The sequence below is a fragment of the Triticum aestivum genome, chromosome 4B, assembly GCF_018294505.1.
Source record: "Triticum aestivum cultivar Chinese Spring chromosome 4B, IWGSC CS RefSeq v2.1, whole genome shotgun sequence".
Taxonomy (NCBI): domain Eukaryota; kingdom Viridiplantae; phylum Streptophyta; class Magnoliopsida; order Poales; family Poaceae; genus Triticum; species Triticum aestivum.
In genome coordinates this window covers 214959836-214968023 of record NC_057804.1, presented here as the reverse complement: position 1 = coordinate 214968023, position 8188 = coordinate 214959836, and positions in this window count along the sequence as shown.

Here is an 8188-nt window from a genome sequence, read left to right as displayed (position 1 = left end):
CAATACAAAGTTCTCCTCGATCTTCTTGGAGATCTATTCGATGTAATTCTTTTTGTGGTGTGTTTGTCGAGATCCGATGAATTGTGGGTTTATGATCAAGATTATCTATGAACAATATTTGAATCTCCTCTGAATTCTTTTATGTATGATTTGTTATCTTTGCAAGTCTCTTCGAATTATCAGTTTGGTTTGGCCTACTAGATTGATCTTTCTTGCAATGGGAAAAGTGCTTAGCTTTGGGTTCAATCTTGCGGTGTCCTTTCCCAGTGACAGCAGGGGCAGCAAGGCACGTATTGTATTGTTGCCATCAAGGATAAAAAGATCGGGTTTATATCATATTGCTTGAGTTTATCCCTCTACATCATGTCATCTTGCCTAATGCGTCACTCTGTTCTTATGAACTTAATACTCTAGATGCATGCTGGATAGCGGTTGATGTGTGGAATAGTAGTAGATGCAGAATTGTTTCGATCTACTTGTCGCGGACGTGATGCCTATATACATGATCATGCCTAGATATTCTCATAACTATGCACTGTTCTATCAATTGCTCGACAGTAATTTGTTCACCCACCGTAATACTTATGCTATCTTGAGAGAAGCCACTAATGAAACCTATGGCCCCCGGGTCTATTTTCCATCATATAAGTTTCCGATCTATTTTATTTTGCAATCTTTACTTTCCAATCTATATCATAAAAATACCAAAAATATTTATCTTATTATCTCTATCAGATCTCACTTTTGCAAGTGACCGTGAAGGGATTGACAACCCCTTTATCGCGTTGTTTGCAAGGTTCTTATTTGTTTGTGTAGGTACGAGGGATTTGAGTGTAGCCTCCTACTGGATTGATACCTTGGTTCTCAAAAACTAAGGGGAAGACTTATCCTACTTTGTTGCATCACCCTTTCCTCTTCAAGGGAAAACCAATGCATGCTCAAGAGGTAGCACCTACAGGAGCGCGGCGGTCAAGAACTCAGATGGTGAGGGCACCACCCATCCTCTTGAGGCCGTCCCCAAGAAGAAGAAGAAGCGGTTACTCCTCAGGGGCCCTCAGGAGGCCGGGGCGCCCGATGACCGCGCTTCAGGCCCCGGGCCCTCTACTGGGGTGCCTTTAATTCCCACTCGCATAGGAAGGTGCGCCTAGTGCCCCCCTCGGGCTGGGTGCGGGGGCTCTCCTCTGGAGGGCCTCTAACCTGGCCAACGTCACAAGGGAGGCATTCGGGCACCGCGTGGAGGCGTGCTTCAACGCACTCTTCCAAGAGAAAGGCACAGGGCGCGAAGCACCAAGCGCGCAGGACTTCATCACCAGGGCAATCAAGGATCTTCAGAAGGCGTGGGCCATGTGTGGCGAGCGCCGACCCGTGTCGCTGAGTGTAGCTGCCGCCCAGGACACTAGCGGCGAGCTATGCGTCTGCATCAACATCCCAGGATTCAACAGGGCTGCTTCCCAGGAGCTCTTCTGGTTGTCCCGCATTGGCCGGTGTGGAGGCCATCCTCACAGCTACGTCCGCATGCTGTTCGGTCTGCCAGGCGCGGCTGTCTCGCTCTAGCGCTACATGCAGGGCATCCTTGCAGCTCATGAAGCCAAGCGCCAGGCAATCCTAACAGAGGAGGAGCTGGAGCCACCAGAGCCCCCCGAGGCTCAGGATCCTGTTGGCTCATGAGGATCAACTTCTATGGCGCACATCTCCAGCTACTTCAACACTTCTACCCCAACGGTGCCAGGTGACTTTTTTGTTTGTTTAGTTGAGGGCGCCCCTCGGGCTGCATTATCCTGAACCTGTATAGGTCCACCCTGTAGCGTGTATCATTTTGTGCATCTATCAGAACTAGCTTCACCCTTTAATGAGTTGCTTTATATTATACCTGCATGTACGCCTGTTCGCTACCACGAGCGCCGTGCGCCCTTACGAACCCACCCGTGACTGCCTCATGATTAAGGACTGGCATGGCGTCTGTGCTCGGGTCCGTCCTTGCAGCGTTGCTAAACCCAAGTGGCTGAGCTCTGTCTTATGGGCCAACCCCGTGTACGTCACCGCCCCTGGTTCTTGGTGCCTTGTTCTCGCATGAGCTAATCGTGAGGGGATAAGCTAGGGCGCACGACACAGTGCCTCGCCGCGGTGGGAGCCGCGCGCATGTTGCCTTTTTTAGGATTGTTGCATGAGAAGTCTGGGCATGGTGTTTGTTTTTGGATCCGTTCCTGCAGCGTCGACAAATCCAGCGACTGGGCTCTGTCTGGCGGGTCGGCCCCATTTCACGTCACCTCCTGGGGTCGCTGGTGTTTGTCCTTCTCATGAAATATCCTCCAGAGATACACTCGGCGCAGGTGACCTAACCATCTTGCAGGACCTCCACGAACATCCCAACCAAAAATTTAGGCGCAACCGGCCTTGAGGTAGGGCCTCGTGAGTCCCGCACTGGCTCACGGGTGCCCATATACACCTTCTCTAGTCCTGCCGCGCAAGCCACGTGCCATGACGGGGCTATACATGCCTCGGAGTCTCCCCTCAGAGGGAGCTCCCACCCACGTACCAGTGGAAGCCCCAAGCTCAGCACTAGCGGGCGACACGATCGAGGAGCATCTATGCCCATGGAAGAGTGGAAGCGTCATGCTCCGTGCTCATGATAAACAACTGGGGCACCCTAGCGGCTGCACTAACCTCAGGAGAGCCCCTAGGGATCATCTTCTGGCCCTGCTACGCCACCTTCCCCTGGGAGAGCCACGCGAGGGGGCTGGGCACGGGGGCTGCGTCTAGGTTACGCCTGGCGCGTACCATCCTACCAGGTCCTCTGCACCTGGTATTCTCGCAACCCTCCCAGGCAAAAGCTAGCGAGGAAAGGTATGAGGACTCCGGATTAACCCAGACGTTCCTTACATTTCCTTCGCGAGGGCCATTCGTACGTCAAGGGGGACCCCTAAGCATCGCGACTCAGGGGTCTCACTGATCACATAGCTCCTCACCCCTTGGCCTAGTCCTGGCGATCCGAATGCCCCAACGGTGGTTGAGGTATACGCGGGGCCGGGCCATGCTGACGCAGAACAATAAAGGCAAATGGAAGTAAATAGAGCACGGAAAGGAAACCGTGGAGTCCTAGCAAATTATTACAAAACATAATGTCTTGTGAATTCAAAGCAGAAGTTCTTACGCCTCCACGAGGCATGGTAAATGTTGCAGGATAAAGCCAGGAAGCACTGCCTTCAGCCTTGCTTGCTGCCACCAACCGCCTTTGGGAGCGCATCCTCGACGGTGACATTATCGCCTTCGCCGCCGGCCGCGGTCGTCGCGGCCTCAGGGTCGATGCAGCGGAACTTCACCACCAGGGCCTCCACCCGCTCATTCATGGCTTTAGCAGCAGCGTCTAGAGACTCGGGCGCCATAGGCTCTAGCAGCGTGCCAAGGTCCAGGCCGTGGTACCGGAGATGGAGATGGCTAAAGACACGCATTGCGGCCACAATAAAGAGCGTGCGGCATACATGTCCAACATATCTATAATTTATGAAGTATTCATGCCATGTTTTCAATAATTTTATACAGTTGTGGTATGATTGGCATGGAACTAACCCGGACTGACACTGTTTTCAGTTGAACTACCATGGTGTTGTTTTTTGTGCAGAAATGAAAGTTCTGCAAACACCACGAAACTTTTTTGTGGATTTGTTATGGACTAGTAGACTACCAATGGGCCAGAGCAGCACCTAGGGGGTGCCCCGAGGGGGGGCACAACCAACCAAGGCGCGCCTGGCCCCCCTGGCGCACCCCGATGGGTTGTGCCCACCTAGGTGGCCTCCCACACCCCCTCTTCGCCCTATAACTTCTCAAATATTCCAAAAACCCTCGGGGAGACCCTAGATCAGAAGTTCCGCCGCCGCAAGCCTCTGTAGCCACCGAAAACCAATTGGGACCCCGTTCCGGCACCACGATGAGGTGGGAGTAGTCCACCCTCGGGGCTGAGGGTTTGTACCCATAGTATGTGTTTAATCTCTCTGTCTCTCGCGCGTGCGCGCGGTCTTGAGATGTAACGATCTTGATATATCATGGGCTTTGTTAACATAGATGGATCATATGATGTTTCTCCCGTCTCTACTCTTGTTGTGATGAATTGAGTCTTTAACTTTTAAGTTTTGTCTTATCGGATTGAATGTTCAGATCTGAGAACACATGATATATATCTTGCATATGAATACTCATGGTGAAAATGGGGTATTATTTTGATTCACTTGATATATGTTATGGCACTCAACTTGTGGATTCCCGAGGTGACTTTGGGGTAATCTATGCGTAGGGGTTGATGCACATTTTTATTATCTTTTCTCTGATAGAAACTTTGGGGTCTCCTTGTAGTTCTTTGTGTGGATTGAGTATTATGAATCTGAAATTGTTTGATACATATCGTATAATTAACTCACGGGTACTCGTGGTAACATTTGGGTATCTAGGTGACATTAGAGTTAGTTGATATGTATCATATGGTGTTATTTTAGTACGAAATTTTGATTAGATCGATCGGAAATAATAGCTTACTGTTATTTTAGTACGAAATCTAGGATAGATTGATCGGAAAGAATAGCATTGAGGTGGTTTCATACCCTACAAACAATTTCTATCTTTTGTTCTCCGCTAATAGGAACTCGGGAGTGATTCTTTATTTCACTTTGAGGGATAATCTTATGATCCAACTATGTTAGCATTGTTGAGAGATTGCACTAGTGAAAGTGTGCACCCTAGGCCTCATTTTCCATTATTGCAATATCGTTTGTTCTCCGTTTTATCATTTACTACCTTGCTATTTTTTCATTGTTCGCACTATGATACGTCTCCAACGTATCTATAATTTTTGATTGTTCCATGCTATTATATTACCCCTTTTGGATGTTTATGGGCTTTATTTTACACATTTATATCATTTTTGGGAGTAACCTACTAACCGGAGGCCCAGCCTGTATTGCTGTTTTTTGCCTATTTCCGTATTTCGAAGAAAAGGAATATCAAACGGAGTCCAAACGGAATGAAACCTTCGGGAGCGTGACTTTTGGAACGAACGTGATCCAGAGGACTTGGAGTGCAAGTTAAGAAGCAACCGAGGCCTCCACGAGATAGTAGGGCGCCCCCCCCCCAATAGGGCGCGCCCCCCTGTCTTGTGGGCCCCTCGGGCAGCCACCGACGTACTTATTCCTCCTATATAAGCCTATGTACCCCGAAAACATCTAGGGAGGCAACGAAACACAATTTCCACCGCCGTAACCTTCTGTATTCGCGAGATCCCATCTTGGAGCCTTCGCCGGCGCTCCGCCGGAGGGGGAATCGACCACGAAGGGCTTCTACATCAACACCATAGCCCCTCCGATGAGTTGTGAGTAGTTTACCACAGACCTTCGGGTCCATACTTATTAGTTAGATGGCTTCTTCTCTCTTTTTGGATCTCAATACAATGTTCTCCCCCTCTCTTGTGGAGATCTATTCGATGTAAACTCTTTTTGCAGTGTGTTTGTCGAGATCCGATGAATCGTGGGTTTATGATCAAGTTTATCTATGAGAAATATTTGAATTTCCTCTGAATTCTTTTATGTATGATTGAGTTATCTTTGCAAGTCTCTTCGAATTATCAGTTTGGTTTGGCCTACTAGATTGATCTTTCTTGCCATGGGAGAAGTGCTTAGCTTTGGGTTCAATCTTGCGTTGTCCTTACCCAGTGACAGAAAGGGTTGCAAGGCACGTATTGTATTGTTGCGGTCGAGGATAAAAAGATGGGGTTTATATCATATTGCATTAGTTTATCCCTCTACATCATGTCATCTTGCTTAAAGCGTTACTCTGTTCTTATGAACTTAATACTCTAGATGCAGGCAGGAGTCGGTCGATGTGTGGAGTAATAGTAGTAGATGCAGGCAGGAGTCGGTCTACTTGTTGCGGACATGATGCCTATATACATGATCATGCCTAGATAATCTCATAATTATTCACTTTTCTATCAATTGCTCGACAGTAATTTGTTCACCCACCGTAATACTTATGCTATCTCGAGAGAAGCCTCTAGCGAGACCTATGGCCCCCGGGTCTATCTCTTATCATATTTGCTTTCAATCTACTTTTATTTGCATCTTTACTTTTTGCATCTATATTATAAAATACCAAAAATATATTTATCTTATCATACTATCTCTATTAGATCTCACTTTCGCAAGTGGCCGTGAAGGGATTGACAACCCCTTTATTGCGTTGGTTGCGAGTTCTTTGTTTGTTTGTGTAGGTGCATGGGACTTTTGAGGAGCCTCCTACTGGATTGTTACCTTGGTTCTCAAAAACTGATGGAAATACTTACGCTACTATTGCTGCATCACCCTTTCCTCTTCAAGGAAAACCAACGCAAGCTCAAGACGTAGCAAGAAGGATTTTCTGGCACCGTTGCCGGGGAGGTCTTCGCTCAAGTCAAGGCATACCAAGTACCCATCACAAACCCATCTCCCTCGCATTTAAATTATTTGCCATTTGCCTCTCGTTTTCCTCTCCCCCACTTCACCCTTGCCATTTTATTCACCCTCTCTTTCCCAATCTCCTCCTCTCTTCCGTTTGCCTTCCCGTTGCCATGGCTGAATCAAAAAGAACTAAGGGCTCTTTCCTAGGTTCTGGTACCTTGGATAACCCCTCTATCCTCTCTAAGCTCATAAATAATGATGCTATAGAAAGACCCACCGGGGTCACCAATGAGAGCTTGAATAATTTTGATGAGGATGACTCTGGAATTTTTCGCTATTTACTTGATGGGTCTTTAAAAGATGCTTGGGATAGGTTATTAAGGGTTCGGGCTAGCTATGTGCCACAATATCAAATTGAAGTTTACTTTAAAAGTTTCTATGTTGGCTTGACCGCCTCTTTCAAACAAGTTTTAGATTCTATTTTTGAAGAAGGTTTTCTTGAAGGGGGTGCTATAGATACCTATGAAAAAATGAAAACCATATTTGGGCATCCTATGAATGATAAGGTTGAATCAACTACTCTCTTGTGCTTTTATCAAAATGAAATTATTAAAGAGATGAAGTCTAGTTTAGAGGCAAACTTTCGTAACGTGCTTAATCTTACTTCTTCCATTAATGGCCATGTGCTTATGTTAAATAGAAGAATGAATGCCATAGAAAGGAGATCCTCCTCTCCTAGTGCCAAAGATGGCACTACTTATATCTATCTTCGCTTTTATGCCTAGCTAGGGGCGTTAAACGATAGCGCTAGTTGGGAGGCAACCCAATTTTCTTTGTTTTTTTGTTTTTGTTCCTGTTTAGTAATAAATCTTGCATCTACCTCCTGTTTAGATGTGTTTTTATCTTTTAATTAGTGTTTGTGCCAAGTAGAACCTATAGGATAACCTATGATGATAGTTGATTTGATTCTACTAAAAAACAGAAACTTTGCGCGCACAAATTTAGTTTTGTTAAATCACAAAAACGTGCTTTTGCGTTTATTCTTTTTGCTGCTGATCAATAGACACATTGTCCAGGACTTCCTATTTTGGTAGTATTTTTAGAGTTCCAGAAGTTTGCCTTAGGTACAGATTGCTACAGACTGTTCTGTTTTTGACAGATTCTGTTTTTCGTGTATTGTTTGCTTATTTTGATGCATCTATGGCTAGTAAAATCGTTTATAAACCATAGAGAAGTTGGAATACAGTAGGTTTAACACCAAAATAAATAAAGAATGAGTTCATTACAGTACCTTATGTGGTGGTTTTGTTTTCTTTCACTAACGGAGCTTATAATATTTCCTGTTGAGTTTTGTGTTGTGAAGTTTTCAAGTTTTGGGTAAAGCTTTTATGGACTATGGAATAAGGAGTGGCAAGAGCCTAAGCTTGGGGATGCCCATGGAACCCCAAGATATTCAAGGATAGCCAAAATTCTAAGCTTGGGGATGCCCCGGGAAGGCATCCCCTCTTTCGTCTTCGTTCATTGGTAACTTTACTTGGAGCTATATTTTTATTCGCCACATGATATGTGTTTTGCTTGGAGCATCGTGTACTATATTAGTCTTTGCTTTTTATTTTAACACAATCATACTTGCTGTAGACACCTTTTGGGAGAAGCCTACTTGATTAGAATTTGCTAGAATACTCTATGTGCTTCACTTATATCTTTTGAGCTTGATAGTTTTTGCTCTAGTTCTTCACTTATATCTTTTAGAGCACGGTGGTGTCTTA